Source organism: Zalophus californianus, chromosome 1 (assembly GCF_009762305.2).
Source record: "Zalophus californianus isolate mZalCal1 chromosome 1, mZalCal1.pri.v2, whole genome shotgun sequence".
Taxonomy (NCBI): domain Eukaryota; kingdom Metazoa; phylum Chordata; class Mammalia; order Carnivora; family Otariidae; genus Zalophus; species Zalophus californianus.
In genome coordinates, this window is record NC_045595.1 from 195,934,813 (window position 1) to 195,943,835 (window position 9,023).

The 9,023-nt window shown below is 33.0% G+C and overlaps 1 pseudogene; it reads right to left on the reverse strand.

The window, feature by feature from the left end:
• Nucleotides 1–650: 650 nt before the first annotated feature.
• LOC113916030 lies at nucleotides 651–1,928 on the reverse strand (annotated as a pseudogene).
• Nucleotides 1,929–9,023: the final 7,095 nt, after the last annotated feature.

A 9,023-nucleotide genomic window follows, 5' to 3' on the forward strand; every position in this document is an offset into this window, starting at 1 on the left:
AAGTAAAATTGGGAGATCGGTGACACATGAGGTCTTTGAATGCAAACCAGCTACTTGAAATATTTTGTAAACTTTTATCTTGGGGGAATATGTTTCCAAAGAAAATACCTTCAATACAAACATCACTTTATTTTTTTTTTCAGTGAGGATCTGATTACACAATTTCTGACGATTCAAAAAAAAAAAACCCTCTATATTTGCCACATTTATTCTAAAGCATTTTCTTTGTCTCTCATGTTAGGTGGAGTACAAAAACATTTTCAGTCTGTCTTTTAAAGATACAAAATATATATATTTATATAAAATGTATATAAAACTATATATATATATGTATATGTAATTTTTAAAGACTTAAGGCATCCATAGGGGCTGCATTTACAAGGTGATTTTTTTCTTCTCACAATTTTAAAGCATCAACAAAATAATGGTTGGTATTATTGTCTTTTTCAATATTGTGATTTTTTTTGTAAAGTTCAGAGAGAAAACCTTATTTTCTTATTTTTGAATTTATTGTGTTTCTTTTCTGCTGCTAAAATTTACATTCAAATATGATGATCAAGAAATACTACACCAAATATAGAAATTATGCAGTTTTATAATTTTCTCTGTTACTTCTAATCTAATAAAAGTAATTTTACATTTGAACACTTTTAGGCAGCATCTTTCTTACTTTCTTTGGTTTCTGCTTATTTAGGCAACAATGACTTTAGTCACAAGTCTTCACTTGAACTATGAAGGCAAGTGTGTACCATAAAGGGTCCCAAACTCAGAACTCTATCCTACAAACTTCATTGATAATTCTTTGTGCATTGGCCACTATCCAGTTATTTGATCCAATGTTGCTACTTTCTCTAGAAAGTTTTCCCTTTCTTCATCAGCCTTAATTTCATACCCAATTTTAGTTTATTCATTATTTATTTATTTATTGTTTTGGTGCAAAATGGTGCTTTTATTAAAGCGCAGGGACAGGACCCATGGGCAGAAAGAGCTGCTGCCTCATACCCAATTTTAAATAATTCAAGCATTTTGGGGATGTCACAGCCAACGGAATTTCAAATAAGCTTTGAAAAAAAATTTTTTTTTTCAGTTTCTTCTTTAATGGAGTAACCTCAGGCATTATTTCTGGAACAGCTACATAAAAGTCTGCATGAATTTCATCATCCAAAATCCCCTGAATCGTATTAATTCCTTTTGTATGCATACCTCTGTTTTCTTCTGCTATTTTAATCTCTGATGTATTCACTGTGAATACAGTAACTTCACTGATTTCTGTAACAAATGAGTATGGGAAACTAAGAACACTGGCCAATGATTCCACTTTTTTTTTTTTTTTTCCTCAAGTGCTATATATCCAGTGTCAGGTCAAGATAGTTACCTTGCTTTGAATTAGTGAAGTGCAGAATTTGAAATTCTTTACTTTCTTCACAGTGTCTATCTGTGAAGGGTACATGTGTTTTATTTATTTATTTATTTATTTATTTATTTATTTATTTATTTATTGAAAGATTCTACCTATGAAAGAGAGAGAGAGAGAGAGAGAGGCTCCCCTCTGCACTGGGAGACCAATGCGGGGCTCCATCCCAGGAACCTGGGATCATGACCAGAGCTGAAGGCAGACGCTTAACCGACTGAGCCACCCAGGTGCCCCAAGGAGGTATACGCGTTTTAGATAGAGACCCTCAGGATTGCTTTCTATATAGTTTATTTTTTCTGTCTCATCTTTTTTTTTCTTTTTTTTTTATCTGATGCTTTTGCTGTGACACCTTTTTTGTGTTTTGCAGGATTTGTAGCAGCAGCAAAATATCTGATGGGCATTTGAATGTTTACAGAACAAGGATAAAGAGATATCTGATAAGCCATCTTAAAAAGACTATGCCTTTGGTGATTTATCAAGAGTCTATCAGGCATCTTAGAGCTACCACCATATTGACAATTTTGGATTATGTTGAACTATCATGACCTTTTTATCTTCAAACTTGCCAAAGCAAATATCTCTTTACTATAGATTCTAATTTTAACATTTTTTTTATTTTATATGGATTCTACTATATGAAAAGTTCCAGATTAAAGATAAATCATTTTCTTTTCTTTGTATTGATGGGATATATTGAGGATGTGGCTGATTTGATGGATTTATGCACAACGTGATCATTCAAATAATATCTATCAGAACTGACACTACATTTCTCAATACTCTAGCCATCTCTAGAAGCACATTTCTAAGGAGCTTTTGAGGTTATAAAAAAGTATGGCTAATAGTAGTTAGTGTTCTGTTAGCAACACCATGTAGATATTTAAACTCTATATGATAACAGAAAAATAACTGGACGTCATTCTCATATTGCCATGGAATTGTGTTTGCTTTTTTCTTATATGCTACACTTGCTACTGTAATTCTTCTTGAATTTCATGTTGAGTACATTATGAAACGCAAGGAATAGACTAGTGTTATGACAAGAGGATGGTGAAAGTGGAGAGCACTAGAGGGGAATATATTTGTTAAGTGGAGAGTATGTATTGCTGGAAGGTAATTTGATACCTAATGTGTTTAAAATTCAAATATATACATTTATATATCTAATACATATTTTATATATGATATATATACACATATACACATTAATATTCGTATACATATATGCACGTATACCTATATACATTTGGAGAACAAAACCATACAACTATTTCTGAGGGGAAAAATACTATATTCTCTTTAAAGGATTTATTGTTTTCATTTAACTAACTGAACAGTAAAATTAAAGTTTCATTCTTTTCTCCTAATTTTATTTGAGAAATGGCTGCACAAACCCTTAAGTTAATCGTTTCTCCTCCTTTAACTCGTAATGAATTTATAATGATCAGTGAAGAAAGGTCTTTCTCTTTGTTATCTCATATGAACAATTAAATTTTTCTTGGTTGCTCCAAATCAGTTTCAAACCTTGACCTTTGCATTTATATGTTAAAAATCATCTTGCTTCCTACAATCATATTTTCATATTTTTTCCTCTCTCTTTTCTATAAGGTATATACCATTGTTGTCATTTCAGAATTCAAGTTAAGTCTACTATTAACACTGATCCTAGACATAAGTGATTTGTAATATCAGCAAAACCACCCACCATTAATAATAAGAAACCAATGAGCAAGAATTCTGTGAAGTATCTCAAAGCAGCATTAACTGACTTAATAGCATACCAGGAATGCAAAATCACTTAAATTGTTCAAATAAGACTTGGTAATTTGTCTTTTCCCATTAGGCTTAATACATTTTGATAGTTAATTAGAATAAGGAAGAGAGAACAAACTATAATAGTCAAGGCCAACGAATAAGCCCGCATTGCATTCATTAATATCAAGCCACTGGTGAATGAGTATTCAGCACATGAATAATTATTATTCTTGGCTGAGAAGGTGGAGAACATTACTAGGGAATATTTGCATTTTAATGGCTCTCAGAAGTTTTTTGTTTTTTTTTTTTACATTATTTAGTTTTCTATCTTTGTCCATGGTACTCGAAATGTTCATTGATAAACTCTTTAAAATGATTATTCTTTGTTGTTTATACGTCTATTGAGCACTATTTTTTCAATGGAGTTTTGTTTTGTTTGTTTTTGTTTTTTTAGCTATTGACAATATCAAAAGCCCAATACAACAATTCCACGTATAAATTTACGATCTTCATTTCACTCTGGTGAATCTCTACTTATCTGAAATATTTGAATAATTCTGTGTAAAGTCATACAATTTTGTTTGAAGAAAAAAAATCAATTAAGCTTGTATTTTTAAAGCAGTAACTTGATGTGAAGATCAGTGGTGATACATTTCAAAGTATTTTAACATTAAAGCTTAGCATTTTTATAGTAGGTTGTCAATTTTTTAAGATCTATTTTGAAGAATATTAAAAAATATTTTAAAAAGAGGCACCTGGGTGGCTAAGTCTGTTAACATCCCACTCTTGGTTTCAGCCCAGAATATGATCTCAAGGTCATGAGATTGAGCCTTGGGACAGGCTCTGGGCTCAGCATCTAGTCTGCTTGAGATTCTCCCTCTCCCTCTGCCCCTCCCCCCATTATATATATTTATATATAAATTCTCTTACTAAGGCCTAATACAGGTAACATAACTTGTATGTATGAAAAGACTAAGTCACCCTGTGTTTTTCATTATAAGTACATCAACATATATTGGGCCAACAATGTCTATATGCTCTTTCAGTTAAGGAACTGAAACAGTCTTCCATCTTTTCTTAGAAGGAAAGACAAAACGTTTATTTGTAATTATGTAAAGTACAATACTTGTTGATTACAAATAACTTGAAATAAATCAAGAGATAAAAACATTCATTATTTTCATGTTCTACCAAAAGTTTATGTTGAATTTTCAGATAAAATACTGTTCTGTCTATCCTGCATATGCTCTCATAATTTTGTATTTTATAATGCATAGAAAAATGTTTAAAAATTATTTAGGATTATTATTTAGGATTTCAGTTATCTGTAGTTCCAGAAGTTTGAATGGTTTCAAGATTTTGACATACTAACAAGATTGTTACCCATACCCAGTTTTAATATTATTACTCATATTCAGGAAAGAATGAGGCAAGTGTGTTAGAAAGTAGATCCTTAAGAGTGAGTTTGGATTTTTCTCCCATGCCAAACCGTGAACTTTTAACCAATTTTTTTTAAAGATTTTATTTATTTATTTAATTGACAGAGAGAGAGAGAGACAGCGTGAGAGGGAACACAAGCAGGGGGAGTGGGAGGGGGAGAAGCAGGTTTCTGGCCGAGCAGGGAGCCGGATGCGGGGCTCGATCCCAGGACCCTGGGATCATGACCTGAGCCGAAGGCAGTCGCTTAACCAACTGAGTCACCCAGGCGCCCCCAAACCGTGTACTTTTAGTGAAATTCATTAAACCAAAAAAATAGAGACTCTGACTTTTTTTCAACAATAAATTTTCATCTAATTAGCTCAATCACATCCCTTTTATTTTATGACCTAATGTCCTAGGAAATAATTGCTTGCAGGTGTCTATTCTCCAACTACTGTAAAATTTTTCATTTCACCATGTAATTCTTGTCACTGTAATAATATATATCAATGATATTTCTGCTACTTTTAGTCTGTCATGATTGTTTTGACATAAATCGAAACAGCTCATTCACGGCCCTCTTTCATTTATTTTGCAAAATGTATCAGCTCTTGAAACAAAAACAAAAACTAGGATCTCTGTAACCATATGCCCACTTCCCTTCCCCTCCTCTGCCTTTGTTTCTCCCTCCCTATTTTCACTCTTATATGCTTATCCAGCCAGTGTGACTTCAGATCCCGCATGTGATCTTCACAACTGGTCCCCGGAACTACAAAAACATTGATGTGCTCTGATCAAAGTCCCAGGTCCTTTTCACTGAATAAACCTTGATCTCCTTTACCTGCTTATGTTCTGGCTTTTCCTGGTTTTCACACAAAACTGTCTGCTTTGAACAGTCACAGGTGGTTCTCAGTCTTTGCTCATTAACTTTGGGAATGATTGTCTGTCTTGTGCAAGAAGGCTTTGTATATGTCTTCACTCCATGGGACGTAATGATGGTAAAGGGATTCTAAATTACTTGAGGAGGAAAAGTAACCTCTTGATTGGAGACAGAACTCCCCCACCGTGTGAGGTGCCATGACAATGCCCATTAAATTTCTAAAGACTCTCCCTGAAGCATTAGTTCTTGTCACTATTGCTCATTAACTCTGTAGCCAGTGTTATATGGGTCATAGTAGATTTGCATACATTACAAATGTCACAAATCAGGAAAATCAGATTTACTGTCCATTTTAAGATTTGTAAGTGTTGTTTCATTCTTGAAAAACAAAGTAATAAATAGTATTTGCAACCAAAGGACTTATGGAGAAAAAACATCATCAACTTGTAGAACCTTTATTAGTCATTATTTCATCCTTACTTACGTATGCATTCAGTGTACAAACACACATACAGAGTTTCCTCTGTGCATAATTATCTGTAGTGCAGCAGGTGGAACAATAACATAAGATCGTTTGGATGGAAACACGTATTTTTATTTATTTTTCTTGATTTTTTTTCCTTATACATCAGGTGAGAAGGGACAAAATACTTTCTCAGTCCAATTTCCATAAAATCAGCTTCCTCATAGCTCCAAATGATATTCTTTCAAAATTATTCAATGAAATTAAATAATTATTGACTCACCAAAACAATCAGGCACAATAGCTGCACTGTATTGATGTAATATAAACATGTAATAGTGTTAGTTTCATTCACAGTGGGAAAACCATTAGGTTTTGAAAAAAAAATATTTATATAAAGTAATTTATCTACAGAAATTAAGAATTTTTCTTTCTTTCATTTGTTCTTCTCCCTTCCCCCCAAAAAAAACATGATATCAAGTAGTTAGCTGGAAGTTTCTCTATGGTATAAAGTCTAAGCCAAATTACACTTAGGAATAAAAATGTATATGGAAGAAATTGGCTGGGTTTACATGGGAAGACATTCACTAAAGCACAAATTAAATTAACTCTACCACAGAAGCATTGACACTAGAGGGAAGAAAAGAGAGAAAATGTGCTCATGAAATCTGGTATAGAATTTCCTTTCTAATTTGAAAAACCAATTCACAAATATAAAACATAACACCTCTGTGCTTACTAATAATTAATTTTATAGCTCAAGCACTTAATAGTTAAAATTTTCCAATAATGGTAAGATGTAGATAGGAATGATCAATAACAGTCATGAATCTTCTTTGGAGTTCCATGAAATCCCCAGTTGCCCAACACAAGCATAAATATAACCACACTCATCTTTGCAAGTTTACCTGATAACATAAAATTACATCTATTTGTTTTACTCTATATCTCAGTATTTATAAAACTTACTGTACCATAGAAGAGTGAGTTTTGGTAAGGTTACCATTTTCCTGTGGAAACAAATCCTAGTCTTTTAATTTTGGCCATCATATTAAAAATTAAGCAATACAGGAGCAATATTTCTTACAGCATTTTTACCTTTTGCATAAGCTATGATCTTCACTTTATATGTTTGGGATAGCGAAAATGAAATTTTAATGAATGCCGTGTATCTTACCTTTCTTTCTTCTTTGTACCTGCACTCAGAAAAGGCAAACTTTGGTGCAAGAGCATCCCTGAGATGGCGGTCCATCTTGAACATTCCTTGAATTACTAGACAAATTGGGTATCCAGTAAAACTAGTCTACATATATCCTTAATAGCTATAAAACAGGATTTGGAATATGTCTTTTTTTTTTTTTCCCTTTTTTTTGGTCTTCCAGAATTTTGGCTAAAATTTTAAAGCAGACAAGAAAGGTGACAAGTTCCTCTTATATGAGAAAGAAAGAAAGAAGAAAGGAAGAAAGGAAGAAAGGAAGAAAGGAAGAAAGGAAGGAAGGAAGAAAGAAAGAAAGAAAGAAAGAAAGAAAGAAAGAAAGAAAGAAAGAAAGAAAGAAAGAAAGAAAGAAAGAAAGAAAGAAACCAAGCTACAACTAAGATCTTATTAAGAAATGACGTTATTAATTCCTTATTTTTAGCCTTAATGGAAAGAAAGCTAAACATCTACTAAGATCAAAGATTATATGAAGAATGCTCTCATGTTTGGCCCTTGAAGCATATTTTGGAGATATCAGCAAAAAAATAGAAAAAAACATTATCTCTTTACCTATCTGGAAGCTGCTGAGTTAAACATGACATGCTTTGTCTGTTCTGTTCTATGAACTTAGCAGGGCACTCAAGATCTTCAGGAAACCATCAGGATTCTTCAGAAATTTGGGGAGAGTAGAAACTAGTGTCCGCTCTTCACCTTCCTCCCCAAAGAACTCACAACAAAGGACTCAAATGTTGAGTCTATTCCCTGATGGAGATGTGTGACAGCTCAGAGAACATATAACCCCCTGAGTGAAAGGATATTTTCCTTTCCTCTACTGCACCATCTCTCTTTCTCAGAACTTGGACTGTCCACAGGCAGCCATTTAGGAAGGAGAGGGGATAGAGCAAATGTGAGCAGTGACCATACCTCCTTGAAACTGTATCCTCCAAGTCATGCGCCAGGCCTGACCTGCAGGATGGGGGAAACTTATAACTGAATATGAGCTTAAAGTTCTGATGTAGACTGGACTGGTCTTTCAAATACCTGAACATAAAACTGATCTTAAAAAACAAAAAACTGGATATGGGGGAAGGGAGAAAACAAGAAAAAGGTTAATCAGATACCTGCAATTTTCTAATTGCAATTAGAAATCCAAAATTTACTGAGAGAATTTATACAAGAAAAAATATAAAATGGTACTGATGATTTTTGTGCCTCTAAAATATAGGTTATGAATTATCTTTAACATATGCTGAAATGTAATAGTTGGCAAAAATTTATGGTCTTAACACTGGGACTCAAATTGTACTTTAATTTTAAAAAACGGTATCCTCTTTAATCCAAGGGGAGTTACCAAAGATAAAATAGAAGAAAGCAAATGTACTTCACTCTTAGCCATCAGAACTATTGCCTTACCCAGATTCTCTATAGTCATAGTGCCTATCGCCTTAAAATATTCCACCATAGGAATAGACACTTTATTCAACAAGCAGAAATTTAAATAGTCATATAAAGTAACTAAATAGTAATAAATTAAATTACATTTAAATTGTTTTTTTTAACCTTATAACCCACTTGACAAAATAAGACCCTGTGGACTTTACCTATCTCCACCAGTTAAAATAGTTAATATAAATCAATATAAATTAAAACAAGACCTCCAAGGATTCAACCCAATTATACAAGGTCTATTTAGATAAGGGGTGATTAACCCATTGTTTCTCTACTTAGCCTAATTTCTCCTGTTCTTAAACCTGGAAAGAATAAATGGTGCTTCATGGTAGATTGGCCCTCATACTCAGTATTATTGAAACTAAAGACTCCATTCAATAATCAACTGGTAAATAATTTGCAGTCAAAGATTTGGATAATATATTCTGTTCAGGGCCTATTATGATAG